Here is a 19,188-nt window from a genome sequence, read left to right on the forward strand (position 1 = left end):
TGTTCTGAGAAACGCGGGTAGCTGTTTTCGCCGTTGTGAGTGCACGAGACAGTAATTGCACAAACTGAGACAGGTGTGATGGGGTCTCTCCTTAAGCAAAACTATCATGCTGGGGTGTACAGATGTACTTTCCCTGTACTGAAATTGTTTGTGGGTTCTGCCATCTATCATCTTACCCTGCACTGTCAAAACAAAACATGTGTTACTCCCTGGTCAAGTGGTACATTGGAGCTGGCTGGTACAGGCTTGAGCACTTGTATTCATTTCCTCGACTCCAAGATCTAGTGACTGTAATATAATAAATAATATGAATATAATGTAATGATGTCAAACTAGAAGATCTCTCTCCTCTCTCCACCCCCCCCTCTCTCAGATATCATATAACTTTGACCAAACAAACTGCAGATTAAAGAAGTAGGAAAATAATAAAGCTAGCATTTGGCATCTCCTAGGCTTTTCCTTAAGGACATGGGAAACTCCTAACGTGTACATGATAAGAAGTTTATAATACTATAAACAGGTAGGAAATCTGGGCCCCACAATCCATTGGAATGGGAAGGAGGCTAAGAGTTGACACTTTCCTATTAACTCCATTTTCCCTTAATTGACTGCTAAGATAAATGGAGAACTTAGTGTTTAGTCAATTGTCTTTCCTTAGCAACATCAGTCAGCTTCAGGTACAAGTATTTACACTGTCTCTAATGATTATAGCAGCATTAGCAGCAACAACCACTAAAACCATAATGCTTACACATTACTATGACCTATAAATTGCCACCAGCTTAAACAAGTTATATGGCCTTACTTTGTAATATGATTTAATCCTTAATGTCATTCCAGTTTCAGTACTGAGGAAATAGAAAGCCAGACAGCAAATTGCTCAGAGCTAGCAATTGATAGGATGGGAATCAAGTTTGAATATGAAGCGATCCCTGTAATGGCTCATGTTGAAGGCTTTGTCCCCAGATATTGGTGCTAGGAAGAGGTAACTGGGAGAGACTGTTAAGTCTGGGAGGACCTGAGTTTGATCTCCAACACCTGGCATGGTGGTGCATGCTCACAATCCAAGAACTGGGACCCCAGAGCTCAGTGTCCAGCCAGCCTCATGTAACCAGGAAGCTTCTGACCCCAAAGAGACTATCTAAAAACCACGGCAGATGGCCCTTCAAGAGGGAATCTTGTGGTTACCCTCTGGCTTCGGCATGTAGACACACACATTTGTGTATGCACCTGCTCCCACACCTACACAAGTGGGCATGCATGCACACATGCATCACACATACCCATGTTCACAGGCTTTATTTATCAAGGGATGATTGATGGATGAGTTGAGATCCCAATGGGCCTATGGGGGGTAGAGCCTATGACATGGTCTGGCACCTCCAAATCTGTGAAGCCAAAATATCCCCCATTTAACTTGTTTTCTCAGTTGTTCCGGTCTAGCACTGAAAAGATGAGCAGCACAGCCGGGATATGATTGTTTCCCACTGCTTCTCCAACACATACTGGCAAACAACAGGTTCTCTGCCGACTGTTCTCCACACGTCCTTAGTGAGTTAGGATTGTTTCTTTGAGGGAGGGTCTGGGTGACACAGGTTGTGCAGATGTTGAATGGCAATTGGTATCTTCTTTTCCCTTCCAATATTAGTAGGCATGAATGTTCATACTTCTGAACCTCATAAAGATCTCCATGTATCTGTATACAAGTTTAGGTACCTTACTTGAAATGAAAAATAAAAAGGCTGGATTCAACAACCATGAGCCCCCACAGTGGCAGTGTTGAAGGACAGGATAGCGATAAAACAGAACATGGGCCAGTGGAAGGCCACACACTTCTAAGAATAATTTGGGTAGCAAAAATGAGCATAAATGGAAAAATGGGACAGAGAGCCTGACAGGAAAGGGGATCTAGGAACAGCTTGGGGCCGGGGAGGGGGTGAGGGAAAAAGATGGAATATAATCAAGATATGTATCGCATTATTAAAGAACATATAATTATTTTTTTTGAAAAGAGAGTGACCGTGAAGATTCTGAGATAGCTGAAGAAAACTCACATTGGTCTTGCCAAGTAGCTCATGGGTTCTTCCTCCCCACCCCACCCCCTACTAACTTTTTTGGCAGGTAGGGAAGTTTGTTTTCACAAGCATGCTCTCTTCCTTTCCCTGTCCATAGAGAATGAGCCTGTGTTACCGTGTGAATGCTTCACCGCCCAGAGATGTCCATCAGATATCCTAGTTTATAACTCTTAGGGCTCACCTTCAGTAAATATCTAGGGAAGGCATAGAATGAAGCTAAAGTCTTTAAATGGTGTAGCAGGGATAATAATAGCAAGGATGGCCTGTATTTCAGTTTCCAATAGACTCCTCCTTCGTGTCGGTGGCTAATTCCTTCTCTTCTTGACTTGTACACCCACATAAGAATTACCCTTGCCAGGCATGGTGGTGCATGCCTTTAATCCCAGCACTCGGGAGGCAGAGGCAGGCAGATCGCTGTGAGTTCAAGGCCAATCTGGCCTACAAAGTGAGTCCAGGACAGCCAAGGCTACACAGAGTAAACCTGTCTCGAAAAACAAAAGCAAAACAAAAAACAAAAAACAAAAAAACGACCTTAATGTTATCCAAACTCTTCCAACCTCTGCAACTACTTCTATAAGAACAATATCTTCGGAGGGGGCAGGTAAGATGGGTCAGTGGGAAAAGGCCCTTTCTGCTAAGCCTGATGACCTGAGTTTGATCCCAGGACCCACACAGCGGACAGAGAAACTCAACTTCAGCCGGCTGTCTTTTTGACTTCCACATGTTCAGCACAGAAGCTCTCCACTGGAAGTTTCAAAGAACCTTGGGCTCCTCTTAACTGGAAACTGCCATTTGTTTATGTGATATGGGGTGGGAAGAGGCAAAATGAAACACACACACACACACACACACACACACACACACACACACACACACACGTAATTTGTTCAATTAAAAGTACTTAGAGAAGAAAGAGATCCACGTGGGAGGTGTTAGTTTTAATCCCCAGTCAGAGTCAAGGAATCTGAAGCCTAGAAAGGGTCTGGCAACTTAACTCTAACTGGCACAGGAGGTGTCTGGCATTAAACTCCAGGCCACTTGCTTTGGCTGATTTTGGTTAGGGAAAGGGAAGAGGGTGACACAAAGTTGAGTGAGTTGTAATGTAAGGTGGTGAGAAACCTGGATGTCTCCCAGCGACCTCCGAGGACCACACCAGTGGCTTTCTTTAGCATGTGCATATCCCGGAGCAGAAAGGGTCCAGGAAGCAACCCTGCATTCTCTACCAAAGAAGGTAACTGTGGTTACTATAAAGGAGGAATGAACAAAAAAAATGATTCCTTTGAAAACCAAATACTGGTTCTGCCAATCCAACTTCACTGAGGTCACTTGAGAACCGAGGAGTTCAAAGGTTCTCTATGGCTTCCATTTATTTTGGCATCAGATTTAACAGAAAAAAGGAACTAAAAGGGAATTTATATGGCCCAGGCTATGTTCCAAATCTCAAACTGCTAAAAGTTATTTAGATTTTTACTTCAGCTCACGATCGCGTGGAAAGTGGTTCAGACGTAAATGCTTTCCGTGTGGCTTAAGGCAATCTAGGTTACCTCAAAGGCTCATGTGAGGTTCTAAAGATTTTGCCTGCAAGTTTCAACCCCCGCCCCAAAAAAAACCCTGGGCTCTTAACTAAAGACTGCTGTTCATTTATGTGATACTAGGATGGGAGGAGGTAGCCAGGCAACATGCTGCCTTCATTTGGGCATCATGGGTCACAGCGGTGCTGAGACAAACTTCCCAGGATGGAGGAAGGCCATTATCCCCTTTCAGTTGAGTGTGTGGTAGAAATAAGTACCTTCTAACGTGACACACCTGGAAGCTGACTCCAAATCTGGGTTCCTGTGAAGATGCTGATTGAGTTTGATGACAGTAGGGGCAGAGCACGAGAAGGGAGCCACAGAAGGTGCTCCTGGGCGGAGGTGGGCTACTTTTTCTGCATCAGTCACTAAACAGAGATGCCATTCAAAGCTGATTTCGGATCTTTTACCTTGTAGCCAGTAGCTGCCTAAAGTTATTTTTAATTCTCTGGAAGACGGTGGTGATTGTATGACAAGCCAGGGCAGGGACTAAACCGCCTAACCCCAAATTAGAAATGAATGGAGAAGAACTTCGGTCTGGATGGGGCCAGAGCAATTAATGGTAATTGCCCTTTAGATACTCTAATGTTGCTAATTATATTACTGTGTTAAGTGCTGGGGAATGTGGATAAGAGCTCCAGGCCACTCTGGCGGGAGAAGGCAGCTAAGATTTATTCAGCCTGGCAAGGATCTAGATCCTTCACACACATTATCTCCCCAAATCCTTGCACTAGCCCTGCCAGGTATTAGATTCAATAAGGCTGAACGACTTGATCGGTTCTACTAGGTTCAGGACTGAGTCAAGAATACTGTCAAGGCGGTGGGGGGGGGGGTTGGCATGGCCTTGAGTAGAAATAGACATGGCTCGCTTCTGGATACACTGTATTCGGTCACGGGGATGGAAATGTGGGAGCAGGGAAAGATGAGAGAATTTGACAAGTAGGCCATGAGGAGGAATGGCTAAGTGTGAGGACCCCAGAAGTGGAAAGGAAGGGCCCCAGTCAGGAATGCTCTGTAGGCACAGTTTGGGTCAGACTCATGAGAATCCAAGAGGCTGGGAGAGAAGGAGGTTCCCACAGAAGCAGCTGAGGTCATGAGCTCATCCTCTTCCTTGGACACTTTGCCCTGGGGTTGAAGGGTCGGAGGTTTAGGGGGGTGGGGTGGGGATGGGGGCTTCAGACCTCTGACACTGCAAGGCATGGTGAACTAGAAATTGCAGTGAGCAGGGTAGAGTGGCAGTCTGTAAAAGGATTGCCCTCAGACTCTAAACCCGGAAGACCTGAGGTAATCTGCAGTGACTGAGAGATTTGCTCAGTCCGGTCTGCTTTGTCTTAGAGTTCTACTGGGGGTTTCTCAGAGACAGCACAACATAAACAGACACAAGCCTGTGCCCATGTTTATATATCTAATTCATATTCATGTGTGAATGTATTCTCACATTGCGTGTTTACACACCCACAGAGAAAGGTAGGAGATGACCCTGGAAGTCAAACCAAACTCCAGACTCAGTGTGATTGTTGAAGAGTCCTAGGCTATTGCTGCTTTTTGCCTGTTGTTACTTCCTAAAGACCACATTCATGGTAACAGGAGAACTTTCTGCTTATGACGGGGAGGTTCTTCTTGACTTCTTTGCTAATGACTAGAATTCCGAATACTGTCTTTGAGCATAGCCTCAACCGCTTGACGTGCAATGGTTAAAAGTCCTCCTTACCTGTGCTAAGACAGGCTCCCGCCCTGAGTGCTTCTTGTGACCTCGATGATGCCAATTTGACAGGACCTAAAACCACCTGGGAAGACAAAGCTCTGAGCATGTCTGTGGAGGATTTTCTAGATTGAGTTCAGAGAGGCAGAAACACCCAGCTTAATGTGGGCAGCACCATGCCATGAGCTGCGGTCATAGAATTAATGAGAAGGAGGAATCACGCTGGGCATGAATTATGTATTTCTCTCTGTCTGACTTAGGAAGCAATCCGACCAGCTGCCCCTCCCCCATTCCTGTCACATTCCTTCCCGTCATGACAGAATGTATCTCATAGAACTATGAGACTTGAACCATGAACACTTCAAAATAATAGACAAACCAAAGCCAGAGGAAGAAAACAGAAATATGACACTTATTTTATTAATTTAAAATTAATTCATGTGTGAGGGGGAAGGAAGAGGTGGTCAGAAGATAACTCTCAGTATCCATTTTCCCCTGTCCCTGTCACCTTGTGGGATACAAAGACTGAACTCAAAGATTGTCATTTCCGTGTGTGAGTGCCTGCCAGCCTTTCTCCCTGACACGTAAATCTTATTAGATCCTCAAATTAAGCATGTATGTTTAATTCAAGTTCCACACCCATTTCACCCATTTTCCCTTCAGGATGCAAGTCACCTAAGACAAGTTTAGAGCAGGTAGCCAAGTGCAAACAGATCCCTTGTCAGCTGTACTCACCCATGGCAGGCCTTAGGAAAGGAGTCTGCCATCTCCAACACGTTTCTCTTTCATGGAGAAATGGTGGCTGGTCGGAGATGCAAGGCAATGCGCACATGGAACTACCTCAGTGATTACCACTGAGCACCACCAGGTCAGAAAGAGGAATAAGAGCAACTATGCTACTTGGCATCTCAGCTTAATGTTTTAGACATCGACACTTTCCTTCTTGGCTTCATCTTTCGTCTGGGGCCCAAGATCTCCTCAGTTCTTTCAGAGACAGGATGAGGGATGGAATTCAGAGTGGAATAATTATAGACATCTTACAGAACTTTCTCCCCCAAAGAAGGAGCAAGCTGGGGCCACATGCTGCTTCGCTATGTAATGCACTCTCGTGTGTTTGTTATCATCAGATCCTTAAGAAAGGGGCCCTGCCAAGGCCACTGGGTGTGGCTCAGGCTCATTGGAATTTCTCGTTCATTCCGTCAAACCCAACTGAGTTCTTGGCTCATTCCATCCTTGTCATTTATCTAGTGAAAGGTAGATATTTTCCAGCTCTCTCTTCCCCGAGTTAATCTGATTCTGAACTTGGTAAGTATTATCCATTCCCTGCCTTTAAGCATCCCATTTTAACTGATACGTCTTCAATCTCCCCCCCTCTAACCCACTGCCATGCTAGTCAAGTCACTACTGTTGTTCCTCTAAAAAGCTCTGAGTTTAACAGCATGGAAACACGGCTCTTCTTTCCGTGTGGTTCCTGTCACCAGAAATCACTCACGACTCCTAAATCTCCAGTGTCCGCTGTATGCTGAGCCACACTGTCAACCTTACTAGTTGTAGTTTCTTTGTGCCTCAGTGGGAAGCAGCACCCTTATTTATCCCCTACCCTTGTCAGATTTCTACTCAATCACTCATCCTCCCCGAGCATTTAAGTGACAGATTCACTAAACTCATGGAACACAGGGACATTGGGAGTACTCCGAGGGTGTGGTGAAGATTGAAAAGGATACTGAGGGGCAAGTTGTCACAATACCTGCGGCTGTTAGTTCTCTGGATTTTGAGGTCCGTCTCAATTACATACATGAAATGACTGCCTATTTCAGGTCAGAGACGACTAAAAAATCATAGGAACTCAGAATACTCACATACAACCCTCTCCTTTTTTGTTCTTTTTTCCCAAGTCTTTTTCTTTTTTCTTTTTTTTTTTTTTACATATACACTTATATTATTAAACATATATACAATAAATACATACAGTAAGAACAACCACGAAACAATCAAGAATGATATTGGCTACTTGTATTTGGCAACCTTGAAGAAAACATCTTTCCTATCTTGGTGAGTTTACAATTCTGAATGTAAATAAATATCTGCCATATCTCATCTCTATTAACTTAAAACTTCTATCTAGACCTAAAAGCATATTTACCCCTAAACAATTAAACTTGATTGTAAAACTAAACTATCTGGTCTTCAACCCCATCAGAGACCTGAGAAGGAATAAAACTTAATTAACTGAGTGAACGGGAAGTGCAGGTTGGCAACTTAAAAATAAAAAAAATAAAAAAAAAAAATAAAGAGAAGAAGAAGAAGAAGAAGAAGAAGAAGAAGAAGAAGAAGAAGAAAAAGAAAAAGAAAAGATCAGAGACAGTTTGCTGTCTGAATAGTCACCCAAAACTCTCTATAATGTTGGAGCATCATCTGCAGCCTTCTGGCCCAATATATCTGACAGACATATTTGTGAGGCAGAAACTATTGCGGACTTCCTTACCCTGTCTTGGCAGAGTTTGGTAGTCAACTCTGCCTGCATCCAAGCTTGCCCTTTTTTAGGCAGAATTCTGTCTGTGGCAGAAATGAGGACATTTCTGTGGCTGGTTGGCTGCATTTGAAGCCATCTCTATAAGGAGGTTCTTTGATAGTCATTATCTTCTTTGAGGTAGGCTGTTCAGGTGTTGTCAGGATATAACCTGTCTTATTGTCAAAGAATCTTTGAAATAATAAAAACATCTTTAAATGTCATATTCTGTATGTCTCTGAGGATTTTAAAGACCTTAACTAATTATTTTACTTTATCTATCTATAGAGTGATATCTATCTGTTAAACCTGTAATGTATATTCTTGTAATAAAAATAGAGTAGTAATTGATATGACCATGATTTGATGAACTAATAACTAACTTGTATTACTTAATTATCCTAAGCAGCCTGCGATAGCACTTTCAAAGTATTAGAAGTAAGCCTTGTATCATAGTTGAGTTGTATGTGTACAATACCACATATTAGAGTAGAGTAGTGTGTGAAGAATAATCTTAAATTTGAATTCTATACCAATGTATCAAAATTAAACTTATTTTGCACCTTAAATAAGTCCGGTCCTTAAGAGTGGACTATTAACAAGATTATATTAATGACCACTACTACCAACTGAGGTTTCTAAATTCATGTTTCTTTAATTATAGTTATCTGGCCAGTTTTCTACATGGTTAAGTTTGATTTTGCCAACATAAGCACAAAAGATCTCTTCCTACTACCTCTCTCTGCTGTCACTAGAAACTAATGAGGCAGAGGTGATGCTCAGATGATGCTGATGAAGGAGTTACTCAGAAAAGGCAAGGAAGAGCAAATACACTAGGGACCTTTAGGACAGGGACGCAGCTCTTCATGAGGGGAGGTGACAATTATTCCACACTGGGAATCTTAGTTATCCAATTTCCCACAGTTTCAAGGTCACAATAAGACATCATAACATGAAAATATTAATGAACTGGCTTTTTATTTACCCCCTAACCCTGCTTATGATAGTACAGTGGTTCTCAACTTGTGGGTCGTGACCCCTTTGGGGGTCAAAAAACCCTTTAACAGGTATCACTTGAAGACCATTGAAAAACACACCTATTTACATTATAATTCATTATAGTAGCAAAATGAAGAAGTAGCAATAAAATAATTTTTGGTTGCTTGTGTGGGGTCACCACAACATGAGGAACTGCATTAGGAAGTTTGAGAAGCACTGCAATGGTGTGTCTCTCTGCATTTGTTGTTTTTATTTGTATTCTCAACTGATTTTAGTTTCCACCTCAGTTACACAAGCAAATAGTGTATCCAGGTCAGCAGTGATAAGGGAATGGGGCCTTTTCAGCTGGAGTAAATCATCCTTGGAATCCCACTGATACGGGAGAATTCAAACCACACTTTAGTACAAAACAAATAAAATGCTAGTAGGCTGGAAGTGAAAAGGCAAAGCGTGCCAAAGATTTAGGATTCCTGGAGTCAGAGACCAGGATTCTGGATAACTGAAACACACAGCAGGCCATTGAAAAAAACATCTACAGATTCACAGAAATATGTAAGTGAAGATAGTGGGATAAAGCTTCGTGGGCAAATGACCTATCAAAAACAAAGGTTGGTCAAATTGATGAAACCCAAGAACCTGCATGTCTTTTAGGGTCAATTGTCTCTGCCATCCATCTACTGTAACATCAAACTGATTATATGTGTATATATATGTATATATGACATAGATGTATAGAGAGCTGTCATCAAGTTTATTCCAAAGATTAGATACAAATTTTATTAAATACAGACCATGAAGACTTATTTTTGTAATAGCAAGGTAGTCTTTCAAGACAATTCCAGTTAAGTGCTTGGCTTTTTTGTTTATTTATTTTATTACTGATTCTAAAAGCACCGCTAGCTCCATGTTACATTGGGTTCATTTTTTAATGTTAAATATTTATTATACATATACTTTGGTGGTATATATTTTAATGCTTTGTAAAAATCAAAGCTTTAAATGAAAATTCACAAAGTTTACTTTGGGAAATGTAATTAGGTATCAATATAATTTATTAGTAGAGTGACTTAACAAACATTGGTAAAACAGCAAAAATGCATAAAATATGTTACCAGGAAGAATAAGTACATCTGTCAAGGGAGAAGCTGCGTGAAACATTTATTCAAAAGACTATAGTTAGTTATTCACATTCTTTTATCAAGTCTCTCAACTGCTAAGTCCCAGGTTTCACTTGGTACCAGCCAGCCTAAGGTTCTCCTCATAGATTAAGATTGATAAATTAATGAGGATTTCTAGCCACTAGCGTGATTGGCTTCCTTTCTTATGTGTTCTTCTTTATTACTCTCTTAATTATTCATAGATAATGGGAAGATAACGGGAACCTGTGGTACATATAATCATACGTTTGCTTGAGTATATTTATAGACATTATAAAATAAAACTCAAGGGCCAAGTGAATGTAGTGCCACCCCCTCTGCCCCAAGGGGGGGGGAAAACCATTCTCTTCATTTCCAACTACTGCTAGTAGATGTCCAGAAACTAAAGAGATGTTGGAATTCTAGTGCATGCCAAGTGGTTTACCTCTCTGGCTTCTGAACTACACAGTTATGCATCTTTTGGTGCAATTATACCCACTTTAAACATAGAAAAATAGAGACATAGGTCACCATTCATTAATCCTTAGAACCATGGCTGGTGGAGAAGGAATTACATTCCACATGAGGAAAGAGCCTAATAGGATAATGTGTGTAGTCCTGGATGCTGACGCTGGTGAGATCCAGGCATTTCCAGCTCAGCTGCCTAACACAACTCTATCCACTTGATGTTCCAGAACTGGGCCATGCAGTGTGTCCAACAGGAGAGCCCCAGCTCCACCCTGCTGTGGGCACTCTGCTCGGTTGGGAACTGCTGTGGCCATCCAAAGCATGTGCAGGCATTCCTACAGATCTGCTTGTTCAGGGATGTTTCTCAATGAGCCAAATGCAATCTTCACATCAAAATGTGAACAAGGGTGGTAGAGAATGGTTTCCGGTGCTCTGTGGAACGATGTTGTCCATTGCGTGTGAAACACTGTACTGAGCACAGATTGTCAAGCCTGACTGCTGAAAGGTTTTAAAAACTCTTAACAGATTCTTCTGGCTCCCGGTTGTTCAGAACAAAAGGAATCAATCCTCTGGCCACTATTCCCTCCTCTCAAGCAGCTGAAAGTGCTTTGCTATTATTTGTGGCTACCAGTACAAGCTCAGGGTTAAAAATCTTTCTTTCAAAGTCTGCAGATCTCCTGATCATCATTGAGCTGTGTGTGTGTGTGTGTGTGTGTGTGTGTGTGTGTGTGTGTATGTGTGTACACATGCATGTGTGCCTGTATATGGAGGTTACAGATATCCTTCTCAATTGATCTCTACCTTATTTTGTAGTGACAGGGCCTCACACTGAACTAAGCATGCATGCATTCGCCTAGGCTGACCAGCCAATGAGCTTCAAGCTTCCATCTGTCTGCAGCTCCCCAGGCTTTGCTTACAGATCACACAGCCACACTCATCTTTTTATGTAGGTACTGAGAATCTAACTCAGGTTCTACTGTTTGCACAGAAAGCACTTTACTGAGTGAACTGTCACCCTAGCCCCATCAGTGAGCTTTTATAGGCCAGTTACACTTTACCTTTTCCAATTAAGAAGAAAATTAATACAAGTTACTGATAACTATTATAGTTCTCTCATAATTCTGACTAAGTGAAAGTGTTCACCAATTCATTAAGATTCCTGGAGAAAGGCATAATGGGCCTTCAAATTACAGTTATTTTATTCAGGTTCTAAAAACCTCATGTTTCTCGTAGAAATATGATATTGGATAAGGAACCTGCTCAACAATTTAAATGCCTTCAAATTATTTTGATAGTTCAGATCTAATAAATTTCTACCATCTAGACTTCACAGAATGATTGAATGAATTGTTTCTCTTCCTTAAAACCAAATTACAAATTATTATCTCTGAAATTATTCCTTGAAAACAACTTTCATATCTACCATCATTAAATTTTTTATGGAAACAATTTTATATGAATTGTTCTTTTTAAAATCTCATATGAAGTTATATTTACTTCAAATAAAATTTCAAGCATTAAATTATAAGAAACTATTAAAAAGCCAATTATGAAACTCATTTTTTGAAATCTACTTGATTCATTTCCAGAAACACACAAATTCTTGGCTTTAGGCTACTTATTTCTCCTAACAGATATCCAGAAGTTTCTCTGAGTTCAAAAGTTCAAGGGTATTAGTTCTGAAGCATGCCAGAGGACAAGTGCTGCTTTCAATCAGTAAGCAGCAACCATGCCCACACAGAGGCAGATCCCACCAGGCCACCATAGTGCGGGGTGCTGCAAGTTCACTTTTTATAAGTATGACTACGAAATTGAGATGAGCTGGGGAGTTCAGGGTAGATCTGGGAGAAATCAGGGGACATGATCAAAATACACTGTGTGAAATTCTCAAAAAATTTTTTTTAAAGTATGATTTTTTTCTCTCAAAAGCAAATGCAGAAAAATGGCACTAGTAACTCACAGGAAAAAATATTCTGTATTCCTTAGCAGATGCCAGCAAAGAATACATATATTACAGAGATAAAGAAAAATGATGTATCAGGGTAAACAGAGACTTAGAGAAAAAATGTCCCTCTCTCCTAGATGTGATGTGAAAAGTTTATCTAGAAAATGCAGTCTTCCAGAATGAGGCTCCAAGGAGGTGAAAAATGGCACCAGAAGAGATTTCCTGTGCAATGAAGAAACATTCTCCTAGTTTCTCCTAACATACTGAAAAGCACATTTTAATTTCTCTAATGCTGAAATTTCAGCGTACTTACTGACCTGAAAGACTAAAGGCAGATTCTGACGTGGTTCAGGTAAGAGCTCCTGAAAACCTCAGGGCTCCTGTTGCACACTACTCGGAGTCAGCTGAGCACGTTGGGTGTGGCCACTGGGCTCTCAGCAGTGAGTGAGCCAGATGGGGCCCTTGTCCTCAGGAACTCATTTCTGCGAAGCTTACCAGAGTTTTCTGCTGTAGGGAAATACCCTGTTCTGTTCACTAGAGTAGGGACTGGGCGCGTGTCACCACTGAGCACTTGAAATGTAGGCTGGAGCAGCTAAGGGACTGGGCTTCCATCTCCTTCTATTTTATTCATTACCCCTCAGTTGCAGAACGTGACCCACAGCTGCCAACCGTGAGCAGCAAAGTTATTGTGGATTAAGCAGACAACTGTGAAATAAGGGGGTGTGTATCAGAGGACCAGGGGAGAAATTTAGTCCTTTTAAATAAGTTCAGCATTAAAAAAAAAAAAGCATTCTTAAAAGAGATCCAATGAACAATAAAGCCCAATCCATGGAAACAGTACGCAGGATGTAGACGTTTCTCAGCGGAGGGCACTGGAGGAGTGAAAGCTCTGAGGTGGGAGTGAGGTCAGCAGGTCGAGGAGGACATGACACAAGACAGTGGGAGGAGGTGGGGGAGGGGAGAGGGGACTTGATGTGTGAGCGTGCAGGGCCCCACGTAACAAAGGGTTTGGGGTTTCCACTGAAGTACAGGAAACAGAAGTGAGTCATTTCCAGTGAAAGAGAGCCGCCGAGATGGTTCGAATTTAACAAGCTCAGGTGCTGGAGAGAGGTATTAGACCAGACTGCCAGAATAGCAAGGTAGAAACAAAGGCAGACAGAGGGGCACTACACTGGTCTGGACCTGATGCTGCAGTTACTTGTATAAGGTGGTAACCATGGTCCAACTCTGAACCTATCACCACGGCACAGCCAACAGGCTTTGGTGACAGATGACACATGGTATGCGTATCCTTATTTGTGAGGAAGAAAAGAGCACAGCTGGGGGTGACCCCAAGGTCAGATGAAGAGCTGATCCTCCCCCACACCCACCAACAGCAGGTAATTAGGGAGATACTGACCTTGGGGCCAAGAGAAAAAAAAAAGTGCCCAAAGTCCTGGAAGCACTGAAAGCAGAAAAGCCTTTAGAAAGTGTGTGTGTGTGTGTGTGTGTGTGTGTGTGTGTGTGTGTGTGTGTGTTCTAGTTTATGGGTCCAGAAGGAGGAGAGTGCATTGACATTATGGCGGAGATGGGTGGCAGCCGGCAGGCAGGCACGGTGACTGGTGACTGGAGCTGGAAGCTGAGGACAGTGGGCTCACATCTCGCAACCCTCCCCCACCAAAGCCAACAACCGGGGACACCAAGCGTTCAAATGCCTGGACTATGGGGCACACATCATTCAAACCACCCCACAAAGGAAAGCCAGCTGTTCTTTCAACACTTTGTGCTGCCGAGGCACAACATCAAGATACTGTTAAATACCATCTACACGTATCTAAACACACATCACTGGCTTCGACCTTCAAAGTGCTGGTCTACACCATAACCAAATGCATGCCGCAACAGAAGCGGTGGGTGCGGCCCTCTTACTTTTTTCATTGTAAGTGTTGTTTCCTTGCTTTTAAACCGAGGAGTCAACAAGGTATTTCCTGGCATGTTTACTGGCAGAAAAGCACCCCCCCCCCCAGGGCTTCTCCACACGTGTAATGGTGTGACTATGCATATGCATTTAACTTGAAATAATCTTGTAGAGGAAAAAAGAAAGGCTAGTGACATAACACAGGACGCTCTATTTATCACCCCCCTCAGAGTCTGGTAATGAACCTGGGAGACACACAGCAAGACAGCTGCTTATCTCCCTGTTTGGTTCCTATTTATTTCATGGTATGGGGTTGTTCCCATGCTGGGGGCTTTCCTAGCATTTAAAGAAATGCATCTCTCACTACAATGTAGTCCCTACCTTATCGGACACTAAAGCGAGTGATTTTCCAATTCTACAGAAAAACCTGGCAGCTTTGAGTTTATGTTAAGGTGGATTTTTATGGGCAATTTAATAGGCTTTCAAGGGTCATTTTGACTAGACATAATCTTTGCCTCATGGACTGAGTTTATAATGTAATGGCACCATAAGCTGGTGTCTCACTGTGTACCAATATTGAGAGAGTTGTTTCAGCAGCACTCAGAAGGAAAAAAAAAAGCAAAGGAACATATATGACTATAAAGCTATCTTTTAAGTTTTTTTTTTCTTGCTGGAAGAGTCTTCTGAAATATGAAAGATATTTTACACACACACACACACACACACACACACACACACAGAGAGAGAGAGAGAGAGAGAGAGAGAGAGAGAGAGAGAGAGAGAGAGAGAGAGAGAGAGAACACATTTTTTGAGGGGCCTTAACTTTTTGTTTTGGTCCTTGAAGCAATGTTTTAAACATAAGTTTAGATTTTTCAATCTTTGTTTATATAACCTATGGACATAAAAGGGAAGTTTTCACATGGAATTTGCTTACCTTTCCAGAATGCCTACAAAATGAAGCTGAGGTCTTGAACAAAGAACACACACAGCCTCTCACACACGAACCACTTTCTACTCAAAGACCACATGATCTCAAAGCCTAAGCATCCTTTTGGAACATAAAGCCAGGATTTATATCTTGGCACTTGCAGATTTAGGAACGATGCCTAGAAAAACAAACATGTTTTCTTTAATTACTCCTCAAGGAATAGAAATACAACTGGAAATTAATATTGTTGGTTTAAAAATGCAATCAAAAAACAGGGTTCCTGTAGGGTGGAAGCCCGAATTTACACCATGTCTTAATGCAAATAAAAAGCACAAGATAAATAAAAGGTCACTTGATGTGCTTTAAAAGGGTTGTTTCATTTACTGTTTTTGATTAGTTGGTGGGTTTTTTCCCCCCTCATGTTTAAACTCCTACTAGGCTGATCATTGAAAAGATCATATAACTTGAATCACTTAATATTAGCGATTACTTCACTGTAAATCTGATCCAAGACAATCAGCTCAGTCAGGGCAACTTTCCTTTCAATTGCATTTGTTGAAAAGTTTCATAAACATCTTGGGCCAGTTAATTCTTTCCATGGGCTTCAGGCCTCATTGACATGCAGATGAGAGTCCTATCAAATGACAAGCCTGGCAGCCAAGGGAAGTGAATGAGCCTACCCACCCAGAAATGATGGCACCACCGGAGCCCTGGAGCCCAGAGGAGCCCTGGCAAGAGTTCCCTGTGCTCTTACTCAGGCCCTCTGCAAGGCCAGGGTCTCTCGTAAATCATCTCAAGAGGATGCTCAGTTCTCAGGACACTCTTCCCTGAATCCACTGAAATATGAAACGAGTGAAAAAAGACTTGAAAAGTCTGTGCCTTAATGAAAGTGAAGTACGTGGTTTTCTGAAATAAGAATCAGGCAAATTAAGAAATGCAGCAGCAGAGGACGGGTCATTGTGAAAGGGTCAGTTTGAAAGCCTGAATTCTAGACTCTGTGAACCCAGGAGCTGCCTGGATTAGTCTGGCCCCCGATACATCGCCACACCTTCCTTGTGCCACATCTGGAGCATGAGCGGGCTGAATGCCTGTGTACAGTATCGGGGTGAGCAGAGTCAATAAGCAGCTGTGGAATTTTCTGCTAATCACAGCCCCCAAGAAGCACTGCTTTTCTGTGCTCTGAAGTGTAGTGCTTGCCACAGACCTATGGTTTTCATGATGGCTTACCTCCACGTCGTCCTTCTATTTGGCCCTACCACACAAGCCCTACTTTACCAAGGCCACGATCTCTCTCTCTCTCCTCAGTTATAACTATTTAATTAATTAATTAATTTATTTATTTATTCTTGTTACATCTCAATGGTTATCCCATCCCTTGTATCCTCCCATTCTTCCCTCCCTCCCATTTTCCCCTTATTCCTCTCCCCTATGACTGTGACTGAGGGGGACTTCCTCCCCCTTTATATGCTCATAGGGTATCAAGTCTCTTCTTGGTAGCCAGCTATCCTTCCTCTGAGTGCCACCAGGTCTCCCCCTCCAGGGGACATGGTCAAATATGAGGCACCAGAGTACGTGTGAAAGTCATACCCCACTCTCCACTTAACTTACGAACATCGATGCAAAAATACTAAATACAATACTTGCAAAACGAATACAAGAACACATCAAAGGTATCATTCATCGTGACCAAGTAGGCTTCATTCTCAGTTACAACTATTACATTAAGTGTTCTGTTGCAAAGTGAACAGCTTACTGAACTGAATGAGCTTATGCAAGTTGAAGCCAATCCCCTTCTTGCCCTGCTGCAGCCACTGTCTCCACTCTCCTGCATGTCATGACGGTGGCCACATGCAGAATCAGAAAACAGCAGGAGGGTTCACATTGTCACCTTTATTGGGTGGAACCAGGAAGCCTGCTCTGTGCTTCTGATTTTCCTTTCCCCTTCAGGTTTAGCAGACTCTCGTATCCTTTTGTGTGTACTGTTGACTATTCTACTTCCAAAGTCCTGCTGATAGGAATTCCTAGCACCCTACATCAGCAAACAAACAAACAAACAAACAAATAAACACACAAAACTAAAACATTTCTGGAGACACCCAAGGCCCTGAAGTCAGTCATACTAGTTAACAGAACACAGGCAAAGACCTGGGCAAGAGCCTGTGTGCAATAGGACTTACTATGAAGGCAGCACTCTGTAGCTACCTGGGATGGTAATTGAAAGTCGGTGATTCCAGAACATTCCAGCTGAAGTTCCCAAGAGTTTCTTGTCTAAATGAAGATGCAGAAAACACGCAGTATCCAGGATAGAAAAGTTAGCCAAAGAAATGAATTTTAAATCCGTTAATGAGAGTCCAATAGAAACTGTAACCCTACACACAAAGTTGTTGCCATCTACGGCCACTTCCTATAGGAGGCTTGATAAGAATACAGTTCTGAAAATTACTAGGAGACTGTGGCCACTGTGGAGACTGTTTCACAACAGAGACATGATCTCCTTGGATGACAGTACAGAGTGGATAATACTAGGAACTGATTTTCTGGGAGGGTTGAGTGAAATTTTGATAAAAGGAGCCAAGACAGAAAGATCAGTGACTTGCACTGAACACACCACATGGACCACTTTAATGCATGAGAAAGCATCGTTTAAAAACACTGTGTCCAAGAATCAGAAAACTTCACTTGGCCTACCATTAGTCAGGCTTATTGCTTTTGCCACAGCTAGGAGACGAGGGCTAACAGAGCTAGAAGACATCGTGTGTGTGTGTGTGTGTGTGTGTGTGTGTGTGTGTGTGTGTGTGTGTGATCAAAGCACCCTGCTGCTTTCTCCTTCTAAGCAAGGCTATCGTGTGGCATGGTGGTGTACAGCTGCCACACTGTATACAAACTCATTTGGTTTAGGTTAGAGTTGGCCAGATTTGCTGTGCAGCCAGCCTTCTCCCATGAGGTCAGCACAAACAATCCCGGTTTACAGCTGGAACCAGACAGACAGGAGATGCTGCATGTTGCTGATTACTGCCCTTTGTTGCGGCCTGTCTGGGTCTTCATGACATTAAAAGCAAAACATTAAAAAGCTGCTCACTGGCTACGCTAAGCATTCAACCACTACAGAAGGAAAAAAACATGTTTTTAATCCACTCCTAGCCTTAATTTTGCTCTACAATCAAGGAAGCACAACTAATGAAAGAGAGAAGATGCAGAACAAAGAGAGACAAAAATCACAAAATGGAATTTAGAGAGTATAAAAAAAGCCAGGAGAAGGTAACTCATGGATGTGCAAATGAATACAGACTAAATAGAAAAGTGCCTGGAGGTATACAATCAGAGTGAAATTTGATGTTTTAGATACATCTAATATTTCTTAACAATTGTCTTCACAGCACCTACCTGGTCTTCTGTGCCCTGGCTTCTCCTAAAGCACCCCTTAATGACACCCCTGTGACTTCTGTTCACTCCATCTCCCCATCTGAGGCCCTCCTTTTGTGAGGCTTTGCTGTGAAGCAGCATATAGGCAATTCAGAATGACCTCTCTCATGACTCCACATGTACTCTGTGACCTTTGACCTCTCTCACAACTCCACATGTATACTCTGTGACCTTTGACCTCTCTCACGACTCCACATGTACACTCTGTGACCTTTGACCTCTCTAATGACTTCACATGTACACTCTGTGACCTTCGACCTCTCTCACGACTCCACATGTACACTCTGTAACCTTCGACCTCTCTCACGACTTCACATGTACACTCTGTGACCTTCGACCTCTCTCATGACTTCACATGTACACTCTGTGACCTTCCGGTTTTGCTCCACAACAAACTGTGAGTCAGAGTGTGAGCGAGCTAGAGATCAGAGAAATGACTATTCAGACTCTCCCTGTAATCAATAACAAGAACAAGTGGCAAAACAATTAAGAAACAAACACACACACACAAACACACACACACACACACACACAC

General features: G+C 42.4%; 1 protein-coding gene across 8 annotated transcripts in view; it reads right to left on the minus strand.

Moving 5' to 3' along the window:
- The window catches only part of SNCAIP (synuclein alpha interacting protein), a 138,409-nt gene that overhangs the window by 79,855 nt on the left and 39,366 nt on the right, over positions 1 to 19,188 (minus strand). The window lies entirely within an intron of this gene.

Source organism: Acomys minous, assembly GCF_964271855.1.
Source record: "Acomys minous genome assembly, chromosome: 4".
Taxonomy (NCBI): Eukaryota; Metazoa; Chordata; class Mammalia; order Rodentia; family Muridae; genus Acomys; species Acomys minous.